Source organism: Capsicum annuum, chromosome 8, assembly GCF_002878395.1.
Source record: "Capsicum annuum cultivar UCD-10X-F1 chromosome 8, UCD10Xv1.1, whole genome shotgun sequence".
In the NCBI taxonomy this organism is placed as follows: Eukaryota; Viridiplantae; Streptophyta; class Magnoliopsida; order Solanales; family Solanaceae; genus Capsicum; species Capsicum annuum.
The window spans coordinates 151,095,561-151,106,849 of NC_061118.1; the positions used below are offsets into that span (position 1 = coordinate 151,095,561).

The window sequence follows — 11,289 nt, forward strand, 5'->3', positions numbered from 1 at the left end:
TCAAAAGAACCCCAGATAGTCAAAAATTCTTCAACACAATATGGATTCTTGCTCAAATGACACTACAGCAGAAACTGAGCTGACCCACAAAGAAAATGCTGCCAGATCAACCAACCAAAGAACCCCTTTACCAATAAAATATAAATAATGGTTCAGATCCTATTTATAGTAAAATATATAAAGAAGTAAGATTGAAGCTAACTCTGTTACATAACCAAAAAAAAAAGGAATCCAAAGAATAAATGCAGGAAGAAGACAAGAAAATGGGACTGGTTTTTTCCAGACATCCCAGGAGTTAAAAGCTTGACATAATTATGTGACTTCTCATGGCATCAAAACATCATGAAGAGAAAAAAATTAAGTAAATTTTTTTGAATACTTTATTAAAAGAACATTTTATCTTGATCTATGGATTATTATTATCAATTTTCTTTCCTTTTTTTTTTTTGAACTTATTTTTCTCTTCTTCTTTTTTCAATTATTCAATGATTGATCACTCCACGAGATGAAAAGGTTTTGAGACAGTTGGGCAGTTAATTTGACTAAAAAATGAAGAAGCATTTGGAAAAAGAAAAGGTGCAGAAGAAAAAAGTGGATTAGAGAAGAGGAACGTGAGGAGCGGAGGGAACATTTAAAAGTGCATTGGAAAAAATTGTAAAGATTGAGTTTTTATTCCTTTTAATACTCTTTTTTTATATTGAAAAAAGTTAGTATTAGACATTATCCTAACTATGAATTATTGAAGTTTGACAAAAAACCAAACCAAAGTGATGGTGAAGACGTGAAGGGTTTTCCACATACAAATATTAGAATCCCACTTCCTTAAAATTAGGAAAACAAAAATGTTCTATCCCTTTCATATTATGTGGATCTTAAACTCTTTTTAAGAAAAATTTAATTAAAAATATATTTTACATAATAACACATTCCGTATATTCTACACATATATTTTATTAAATTAATTTTATTATTATTTAATACTATCAAAAGAGGTAATAAAAGATCCAAATAAAATGAATTCTGTAAGACTATTTTAAGAAGGTTGTACGCCCCTTGACATTACTCTGTCATCATCAAGCCCCTCACCAAAAAATTCACCCATCAATACTTAAAAGACCAAGCTTAAAGCAGCCTGGAAGCCTATCAAGCCATTAGTTCTAATCGATCTGGGCTACGATTTCTATACGGTGAAGTTTCGAAAATTGGAAAGCAAAGAGAAGGTGCTCCAAGATGGCCCCTGGTTCATCGCCGGTAGCTTCATCTCAATTAGGAATTAGGAACCAAATTTCGTCCCTTCCAAGGCCAAAATCCTCTCCACCGACATCTGGGTGAGCCTCTTCTAACTGCCAATCGATTTCTACGACGATACCATTCTAGAGCGGATTGGCAAATCCTTAGGCAAGCTTTTAAAAGTGGATGCATGCACTTCGGCGACATTAAGGGGTCGGTATGCATGTATCTGCCTACAAATACCATTCGGGGTGTCGGTCCATATAAGATCCCGCAAAATCCTAGCTTAACTCAGTCCTTTAGAGCATGAAAAGAGGTCCCAGACTTAAAAATTTCTTTAGCCTTCATAACTTGGCGATCTTATTTTACGACCCTTATGACCTTAAAATGTCGATCCTTGAATTGAATCATGATCAGGTGTGTCAATAGGTCACTTCGGGTGAGTTTCAAATTTTTCATACCTCGTTTGAATCATATTTGGGTGACCAAAACAATGGGTCGACGTGATCTCAATGCGTCGCGTCGACATATGTTTTCCCCATCTTTTAGTGCAAATTTCAGTGAAACAACGCGAACTCGACGCAACGCGTTAGTCATCGTGTCGATACCATCAACGCGGCACGTCGGTCTGCGCGTCGCTGGGCACATTTTCAGTAATTAAGTGTCCGCATCCAGAGGGCTATTTAGGTTATTTTTTCACTTTTATTCAGCCCAAAACACAAGATTAAGCCTTTCTGAAAGCAAAATTCACTCATTAGTCACAAATCCTCTCAAGAACAAACCCTAATGCATTCAATTTCAAGTTCAAGCTTCAGAAACACACCATCAATCTTCACGAATTTGATTACCAAGGTATGTTAGGTGTTCATCTAAGGGTTTCCTTTCACCTTTGGAGTTCAAGAACCTCTTTTAAAACTACAAGTTGATTGTTTTCACGAATTTCATGTTAAATTTGGTTGTATTCATGTTCATGATATTATTTGGGTTTCAATCCATGATTTACTACAAGTTTCATGAAATTAAATTAGCATGTGTGGTGAATTATATGATTTGCATGTTAAACCCTTGAAATTACAATTGATTATTGTATCCATGATGTTCATGTGTTGACTATCCTCATGTAAAATAACCATGCTCCCCAAATGTTTAATAGAATGCCTATGTGAATTGAATAGTGAAATCATGACATGTCATCATGTGGTCTCATCCATGTACAAGTTCATGTATCTCAAGTGTTTGACAAAATACCTAGGTGAATGTATTGTTAACACGTATTTATTGTTATGCTTTCAAGATCATGTCATGCTTTAATTTCTATGCTTTCGAGTCCTGGGGGTATTCAAAACCCGAAAATCTAGATGTTTACCTAGAGCTACAGTAGTTACAGAATAGTCTTAGTAATGTCACTAACAGTAGTACTTAGTCAGTTACAGAACTTAGTGAACTCAGTCTAGTTCAGTCAGTTAACACGATCAGTAACAGTTCAGTCCAGCTTAATATAGTTTAGTGATCAGTTCAGTGTCTATTCAGTTGGGAGTAGGATTCATCACCAAGTGAACCCAAGGATGAGGGCTCACCTGCCAATAGAGGGTGTGATCCCTAGTAGCAGTCCTTGCATTCCAGAATTACGTAGCCAGCATAGGTTGAGATATCAACCTGCCAGTTAAGGGTTGATAAGGTGCTTTACCTGTCAGTTGAGGGTACCACCATTCTCATTCAGGGCACCTACCAAATGAGGGTGCCTCTTCAGTTTGTCTTTACCCGTGGCACGATACTGACACTCTTCCAACTGGGTTACAAGTTGGACCCCAATCCATTCAGAGAGGGGCATGTCAGTTAGATGATTACTTTCCACAGTTTAAGTTTCAGATTTAGTATAAAACTCAGTTCAATTCTACAGAATCAGGACTGTTAGACACAGTCACCCAGCTCAGTATAGAACTCAGTTCAGTTCTGCAGAATCAAGACTGTCAGAAACAATCACTCATTTATCGGTAATAGAGTTATCTGTAATCTCAAATATCAGTAACTCAGACTCAGTTCCAGTAATAATCTCAGATACAGTATATACTTATATGTGCAGCATTACATACACAATATTTACAATAGTTTCAGTACTCCATGTGCTCTCATTCAGTCACTTCATATCATTCAGTCAGTTATTGTTCATGTATATGAACCATTGCATTCAGTCTTACCTCACCTAGCATACCAGTACATTCCACGTACTGACGCATACTTTCTCTTTGCGCTATGATGTCTCATATCATAGGTCTGGACGCTCAGGTTTCTGATTGCGCTTAGACAGATTCGGATAGCAGCAGTAGTTTTAGTAGTGAGTCCTCATCTATCACGGCTATGCTTTTATTTCAGTATTTTCAGAAACTTCAGTATTTCAGTAGTCGAAGTTAGTTGGGGGTTTGTCCCATCAACTCCATGTTCAGACAGTTAGAGGATTTTAGGATAGATTATTTTAGACAAATGTTCAATTTTCAGTATCTATTTATTAGTATTCAGTATTTGTTTTCAGATTATGAACCTTATGGTATTTCAGCCTAATTTCCGCATTATTTCAGTATTATTATTTAGTTCTTACAGCAGGTACCAGTCATGGGTTAGCTTATGGTCCTTTGGGGTCGTGAGCACCGTATGGCATCCGGGGTGCAAACTCAGGATGTTACAGTTCAGTCCTTTTTAAACATAAACAGACATCAGCAATAGTTGATCTACGAAGGGGAAGGCTTCCTACTGCAAGATATGTTGCCATATAGGCCACACAGCTACTTTGTGTCAATCCCAGGCAAGGACAGCAAACTCTAGTACCTTGTCCATACCCGATAAGGAAGCTCCATTGAAGGAGAAGCTGGATCCCAACGACGATTGGCAGAAAATCTCATTTGCCAGAAGAAAAAACAATAAGAAATTAAGTGCCAGGGAATCTACGAGCGGCATGAAGAATACCAAAGATGCATGAGCCCCAGGTAAGTCCCCTAACCCCCTTCTCATAGTCATTAGGTCCAATGGTGGCGACACCAAAGAAACCTACGGTGATCCATCATTCTTGGACCCATGGCTGGGCCGCAACGAAACTCTGGTAACTATGTCGCCTCAAAGGCCAAAGTTAGGAAGGCCCAACATTGCGAGGCCTCCCCTATACCCGATTCCAACTTTTAGCTTGGCCACCTTTTAACTCTCCTCAGAATCTAAATGGGCAAGTTTCATCCATTTCTGGATCTCTTGTGGATGCCCCCCAAGGACCAACCCATATGGGCCCTTTAACAATAGATTTTGAATCCAATGAGGCCTCTAAGTTCAACTCTGCTCCTAATATTATTCTTATATCTACTATTCTCGATTCTAAAATGGACCAAAAAGAGTTTTCCCTACATGGGACCCACTCTAGCCAGCTCACTAAAGACACTCAAGTGTCTGGAGCTAATCCCTTCCGCATGACGGTGGAAGACTTCTCCACTTCCCCTGATGACATGATGGAAATAGCCACTCCATCAAATAAAGCATTAAATGCCCATTAGTCTTCCAAGGGAGAAACCTTTCTGCCCTCCCTAATTAAATCCATTCTAACCTTACAATTCTCTCTTATTCAGACGGTTGTTTCCTTCCAAAATAATGAGCTCCACCCCCCTGTCCAACATGATCACTTTGATCACAAAGTCACTTCATCCAACCAACCAACTAGCCTCTTGGTTAGAGATATGCTTGACAAACTAAATGGTTTCACTACACTTAGAACTGGAAGGGAGGTCAATCATTATCCTTATACAAGACCTGAGCTACCTTGCTCAACTAGCAATGGAATGCCTTAATCAGGGTCTAACAAGCTACAGACCATCAGTATGGATGGCAACGCTGTTCCAAGTCATCAACTTCCCTCTTCAAGAGAATCTGACTCATGCATCCTTGTCAGAAATAATGAATCAAATAAACTTGAGCATGCCCTTCTTCCCTCCTCCCAATCCTACCCTTCTAGCTCAAGGCCTAGCTTCTGCGAAGCCAAGTGAGGTAGTTCTACCATCATTTGTTCTAAACCCGAGCCCATCCTCCCTCCCTTCATCCACTCTGACCCTGGAAATATTGTAAAGAGAAAAAACACTAAAGGCTCTAAGAGAATCCAACAGGGAGATGGAATAAATCCTAGCGCAACTCAGGATTCCAAGGACAAGGGCTCTAACTTTGGAAAGATCCGTACACCTAAAGTTCATGGATCTCATCCACGAAATTGTGGTTGTCCTCTTCCCTTTGAAACTCTCCAAACTGGAAATCTAACTAAATCTCCCAAACCTAACAAAAAAGGAGCACTACACTGCAAAAGTTCTCCACCTCTCAAGGAAGAGAAAAACTAGGGAGACAGTTGGGTCCTCCAACCCCTCGGGGAAGGGAAAATCAGTAATGAGGGAGCCCCCCACAACCCCCAAACACATGATGGTGAACTGCACCATTTGAAATGCCAGGGGTGCCAATGGGGTTGATTTTAAGAGGCATTGCAAAACCATGATTAACATGCACCAGCCCTTCATCCTTGCTCTTCTAGAGACCAGAATGTCTGATCATAAAGGTCTATCTAAAGAGCTTGGCTTCCCATGCCATAACCAGTCCTCAGTCATTAGTAGCTCTGGAAATATTGTTATTGTGTGGAAAGAAGACAACATTGCCATTAGCAACATCTGTATTGATCCTCAAGCAATTCATGTCTCAATGAAGGTATGTTCCAACTCTAATACTTGGATTCTTATCATCATTTATGCCAGTAATGCTTTCGGTTCTATGAAGCTTCTCTGGGAGCAATTAAATGTTTGGTTAACTCCCTTGATCCTCTTGGTTGCAATAGGTGGTTAGTAGGAGGTGATTTTAATAAAATTCTTAGAGCCTCTGATAAGTTCGGAGGAAATAGTATCTATAAATCGCAGTGTCGTTGTAATTTGTAAAGAAAGGGAGTAGATGTAGATCGTCGGTCTATCGTAGTGGTGTACTGGTGTTAGTGTAAATCGGAAACGGCGTGTGTGAATTGTAATATGATTTAGGATTTAGGCGTCTGTAGAGAATTAGAGTTTTAAAATTATATAATTAATATAATATAATATAATAATAGTATATATATATATATTATATATATAATAAATTAATAATATATATATTATAAATATTATTTATATAATTCTGATTTTCATTTTTTTGGAATAACCGATTTTTTTGAAGAAAACCGAAAATTGAATTGTAAAATTGATTTTTAAAAATTGAAAACTGAAATCAATCCGAAAAAATGAAAAATTGAAACCAAAATTAAATTTCGGTTCGATTTTTCGATTTTTTCGTTTTTATCCAAACTATGCCCACCCTTATCTATAATATATTAAAAGAGTGAAGACCCTTAAAAAGTGATTTGAACTTTTTACCATTCATTAAAAGTTTCTACAGTAAACAAAATTATCTTTTCACTAATTTTCTCTAATTATTATACTATATTTATAATATTTAAAATAAAGAACTCCTAAAAGATATGGTAACAAAAAAAAATATAGTACAATAAATGGAAAAATTTAAAAGTTCATGTAATATTTTTGGTAAACAAATTTCGGTAAGAATTCTAAAGTTAGCATAGGAATTCTAATACTGTGTAGTAATTATTTTTATTTAATATATATATACGGATAGAAAAATATTAGCATCCCAAAAATCATTGATGAGGTAGGCTTCTTAATTTATTTTTCTCTTACTTATTTTTTCCAGAAAACTAGATTTGTTTGTATATGTGTTGAGTTACATAGGTGATGGTTTTATTTTTTGTATTCATTGTAAATTGTTAGAAATTAATATGTGATTGGATTTATTTAATGTATTATGTTATTCATACTTCATAGTGATTATGCAGGAATGTTATTTCCTTGACGATTATGACTTATATTTAAAGTAAGTATTCTCCATAAAAGTTTGATGTATTAGTGTATTAACTATGCTATTCATCTTGATTTGTTAATGTATTATATTATTCATCGTGATTATGTAGAAACTATATAAAAAAGGTTTTCCGGATGATTTTTTTCATTATTTTTTGTGTCTTATTTAGTTTATGTGATAATTTTTTAAAATTATTTGTAAATTTTAATAGTGCATCTACACGTCAATAAAAAAATTTATCAATAGGTGAAAAAAGTAATAGAAACTTTCCTAAAATCATGTTTCACAATATTTTCTTTTGAGATTATGTTAGTGTGATTTTTCTTAAGTTTTTATAGATTAGATAATGTTGACCCATATTAACAACGTCCTTTGTTTTGGTATAACAATGATTTGTTGTCTTCTTGGTGTAGGAGGTGATATCATTGAAGAAAATTTTGGATGAATTTGATATTTTCTTGACAAAGGTGTGTACCTTTATTTCCTTTTCTATTGTACTTCTATACTCTACCTTTTCTTGATCTCACTTAGTGAGATTACGTTGAATTGGATAGGCTGTTGTTGTTGTCGTTGTAGTAATTGAAATTATTGTTCAACAAATCTTTAGTTAGGTCCATGACATGTATTTTTTTCAATATGTATAAAGATTTAAAAAGATCAAATTACTTTTGGTTTATAGTGGTGCTACATCAAGCTATAGTGGTGCTACATCACGCTTGACTTCAGATTTGGCCATCCTCCTATGCAAGTATGTTATTTTTTATTTTTATTTATTACTTAAGAGATGTGTGAGAATAAGTAGAAAAATAATTTTCAAAAATTGAAAGTGTCTAATAGGAATACGTTAGGTAATTCTTTTCATAGCATATTATTTTTACCTTATATTAGTAAGAATATTAATTTGTTGTCTTCTGACACTTTCTAATGACATAATGTTATCTTGAAAAGTTATTTAAGCTTCTTCTTTTTTTTGTTCTATAGTCTTTGTAGTTTTTCTTAATTTAGTTTAAAGTGGTTTTTAATGCTTTTATATGAATTTGTAGGAATATATAAATGTTTCATTAAGTGTTTTTCGTATTTAATAAACTTATCAATTTATTTATTAATCAAGACATACTTTATTTTATAATATCAAAGTGATTTTATAAAATTAAACTCATTGAAGCGAGGTACACGCGCAAAACGCGTACCCTAGACTAGTTAATGTTAATAGGGACTCCTTTTTCTGGAACTGTTTAAACTATTGTAACCTCATTGACCTAGGCATCAGAGGCAGTAAATATAATTGGTCAGATATGAGGTATAGAAATAGGAGTGCCCTCATTTTAGAAAGGCTGGACAGGTGCCTTGCCAATGATCATTGGCTTCACCTTTTCCTGGAGGCTACTGTCTACCATCTTCTCAGGGCTCAATCTGACCACTCCCCCCTCATTCTAAGGCCCATTAAGTTTAACCATTCTATATCTAAATCCTCCAGGGTTGAAACCATGTGGTGCCAACATCCTGATTTCCCCATTCTTATCTCCTTCTCCTTCCAGGGTTGCTCTGACCTCACCAGGGCCACTAGTGACTTTGAAGCTCATGCCAAGGTCTGGAATAAAGAGGTTTTCGGCAATATCTCCCTTTAAAAGAATCACCTTTTTGCAAGACTTGATGGAATCCAAAGATCTCCCAATTACCCATATAGCTTTTTCCTTCATGAGCTAAAACACTCCCTCACTAATGAGTATAACAATATACTCAAACAAGAGCATGATTTCTGGAAGCTCAAGTCCAAAATCAGCTGGCTCGTGGAGGGAGATTCTAACACTAGGTTTTTTAACACCTTCATCATCAATAGAAGAAGGAGAAATGTCATATCATCTCTAAAATTGAAGGATGGGGCCTGGATTTATAACCAGTCTGATATTAGGAAGGCAATCCTTCTTTACTACACCTCCTTTTACCAAACTGACCACCTAATTGCCTACCATAAATGTCTACTCAACCCCTCTACTCAGGGTTCAGTAGACCCTCTTTTCCATGGCCTTTTAGACTCTATTCCACTTGAAAGAGAAATTAGAGAAGTTGTTTTTTCTTTCAAACCCCACAAGGCCCCTGACCCTGATGGAATGCACCCCTTTATGTACCAAAACTACTTGTACATCCTAGGCCCACCCCTTATTGATTTTTGTACCTCTGTGTTTTCCATTGGGAAAATGGATGTCAGGGTAAACTCCACTTACCTCTGTCTAATTCCCAAATGCAGAAATACAACCACCCTTAAGAATTTTAGATCCATTGGCCTCTGCAATATCCAGCATTAGATCATTATAAAAATTATTTCTAGTAGGATAAAACCCTTCATCCACTCCATTATAGGAGAGTCCCAAACCAGTTTTTTTTTTTTAAAGGAGGGTTTCTGACAATGCAATCATCGTCCAGGAGTACCTCAATCACCTTGCCACCATAAAAGGCAAGCATGCTAACATTATTTTAAAAATTGATTTAGAAAAAGCCTTTGATAGGCTTAAATGGTCCTTCTCCAGGAAAGCTCTTACCTTGTTCAAGTTTTCCCCTAATTTCACCTTTCTTATTATGTCTTGTATCTTCTCGTTCTCTATCTCCATCCTCATTAATGGTGGGAAAACCCCTAGTTTTCTTCTAACTAGAGGGATTAGGCAGGGGGACCCCATGTTCCCTTACCTCTTTATCCCCTGCATGGAGCTACTTTTAAGGAGAATCAACCATGAGGTAGACACCCTCCAGTGGACCCCCATTCCATAGCAGAAGAGGTCCTCCAATCTCCCGTCTCTTCTTTGCAGATGATTTTACTCTGTTTGTTAGAGCCAATAAAGAGAACTGTCTCACCATTTAAAAAGACCTCCAAAGATTTAGCTCCCACTCTGGCCAAAAAGTAAACAACCTCAAGTCCAAGATCCTCTTCTCAAAGAACTGCAGACTTGAGATTTAGCAAAAGATGGCTAACATCATAGACATTAAGCCCTCCAATACTTTTAAGAAATACTTGGGCTTTACTATCTTCCAGAACAAACCCTCTAAAGTTGACTTCCAATTCATTTTGGATAACCTTAGTAGAAAAATGGCAGGGTGGAAAACTAAATTCCTGAATATGGTTGGTAGGGCTATGTAATACCCCAAAAGTTCAGACATTTTTAGGATCATGTTTCAAACTCATGAGTAATAAATTTTAGTTCTTTGATAGTTCTATGATCAAGGTTGATTTATATTAAGGCCTCAAAAGTGTCCTAACTAATAGACGAATCAAAACATTTCCTTACCGATTGAATTCTTGAGAAGGATATTGGTATAGTTAACTTCAAACGAGCATATCTCTCATTATATTATGAATTTCTGATCTCATGACCCACCAACGGATAGATATTTAATTAACTTTCCAACGATACCAATTTTGCTTAAATCTGATATCGGAGCAAGGAGTTATGCCTTTTTTACTCCAGCATGTCAGGCTGGAAAACTGAGTGACGACATTTGTGATAAGCTGTCACGCCCGTGACGGCCTATCACCAATGTCGTCAGCCCTGGGCAGATTTTCACCCCCAGTGAAGACATTTTGTGACAAGCCGTCACGCCCGTAATGGCCTATCACTAATGTTGTCAACCTTAGCCGGAAAATCAAGATTTCACCTTTTTGTGACGACAATTTGTGACAACCTATCACCAGTATAACAGCTTGTCACGAATGTCGTCAGCTATTTTTTCCAGCAATTGAGGGACATTTTAGTAAGGGTATTTTGGTCTTTTCACTTCACTTCCACGACTTATAACCCTCAAGGAATGTATTATCTTCCATTCTCTTTAGTTAAAACATCTCAAAAAGCTCTCTCATACACTCTTAACCACAAGATTAGGATTTTCTCTTAAGATTATCTCCTCAAGAACAAAAACATTCTCTCTCAAAGGGGTTAAACCCTAGTAAAAAAAAATCAAGGGCAAGCCTAAGGATTTCTTCAGGAACCTTCAGAAACATTAAATCTCTTTCAAGATTCAATCACTAAGGTATGTGTAGTGTTCATCCATGGGTCTCTTTCATCCATGGAGCTCAAGAATCATGTTTTAATTTATAAATTGTGATTTCCTTGTTGTGTTATGACTATATTCACGTTGATGATTGTTGTTTGGATT

General features: G+C 36.4%; 1 protein-coding gene across 1 annotated transcript in view; it reads right to left on the bottom strand.

Moving 5' to 3' along the window:
* The window catches only part of LOC107839495 (kinesin-like protein KIN-14U), a gene marked incomplete in the record, with an annotated part of 7,253 nt that extends 6,594 nt beyond the window's left edge, over positions 1-659 (bottom strand). Inside the window, 1 exon segment of the mRNA XM_047394606.1 lies at positions 1-659.
* Between the last annotated feature and the right edge of the window lie 10,630 nt (positions 660-11,289).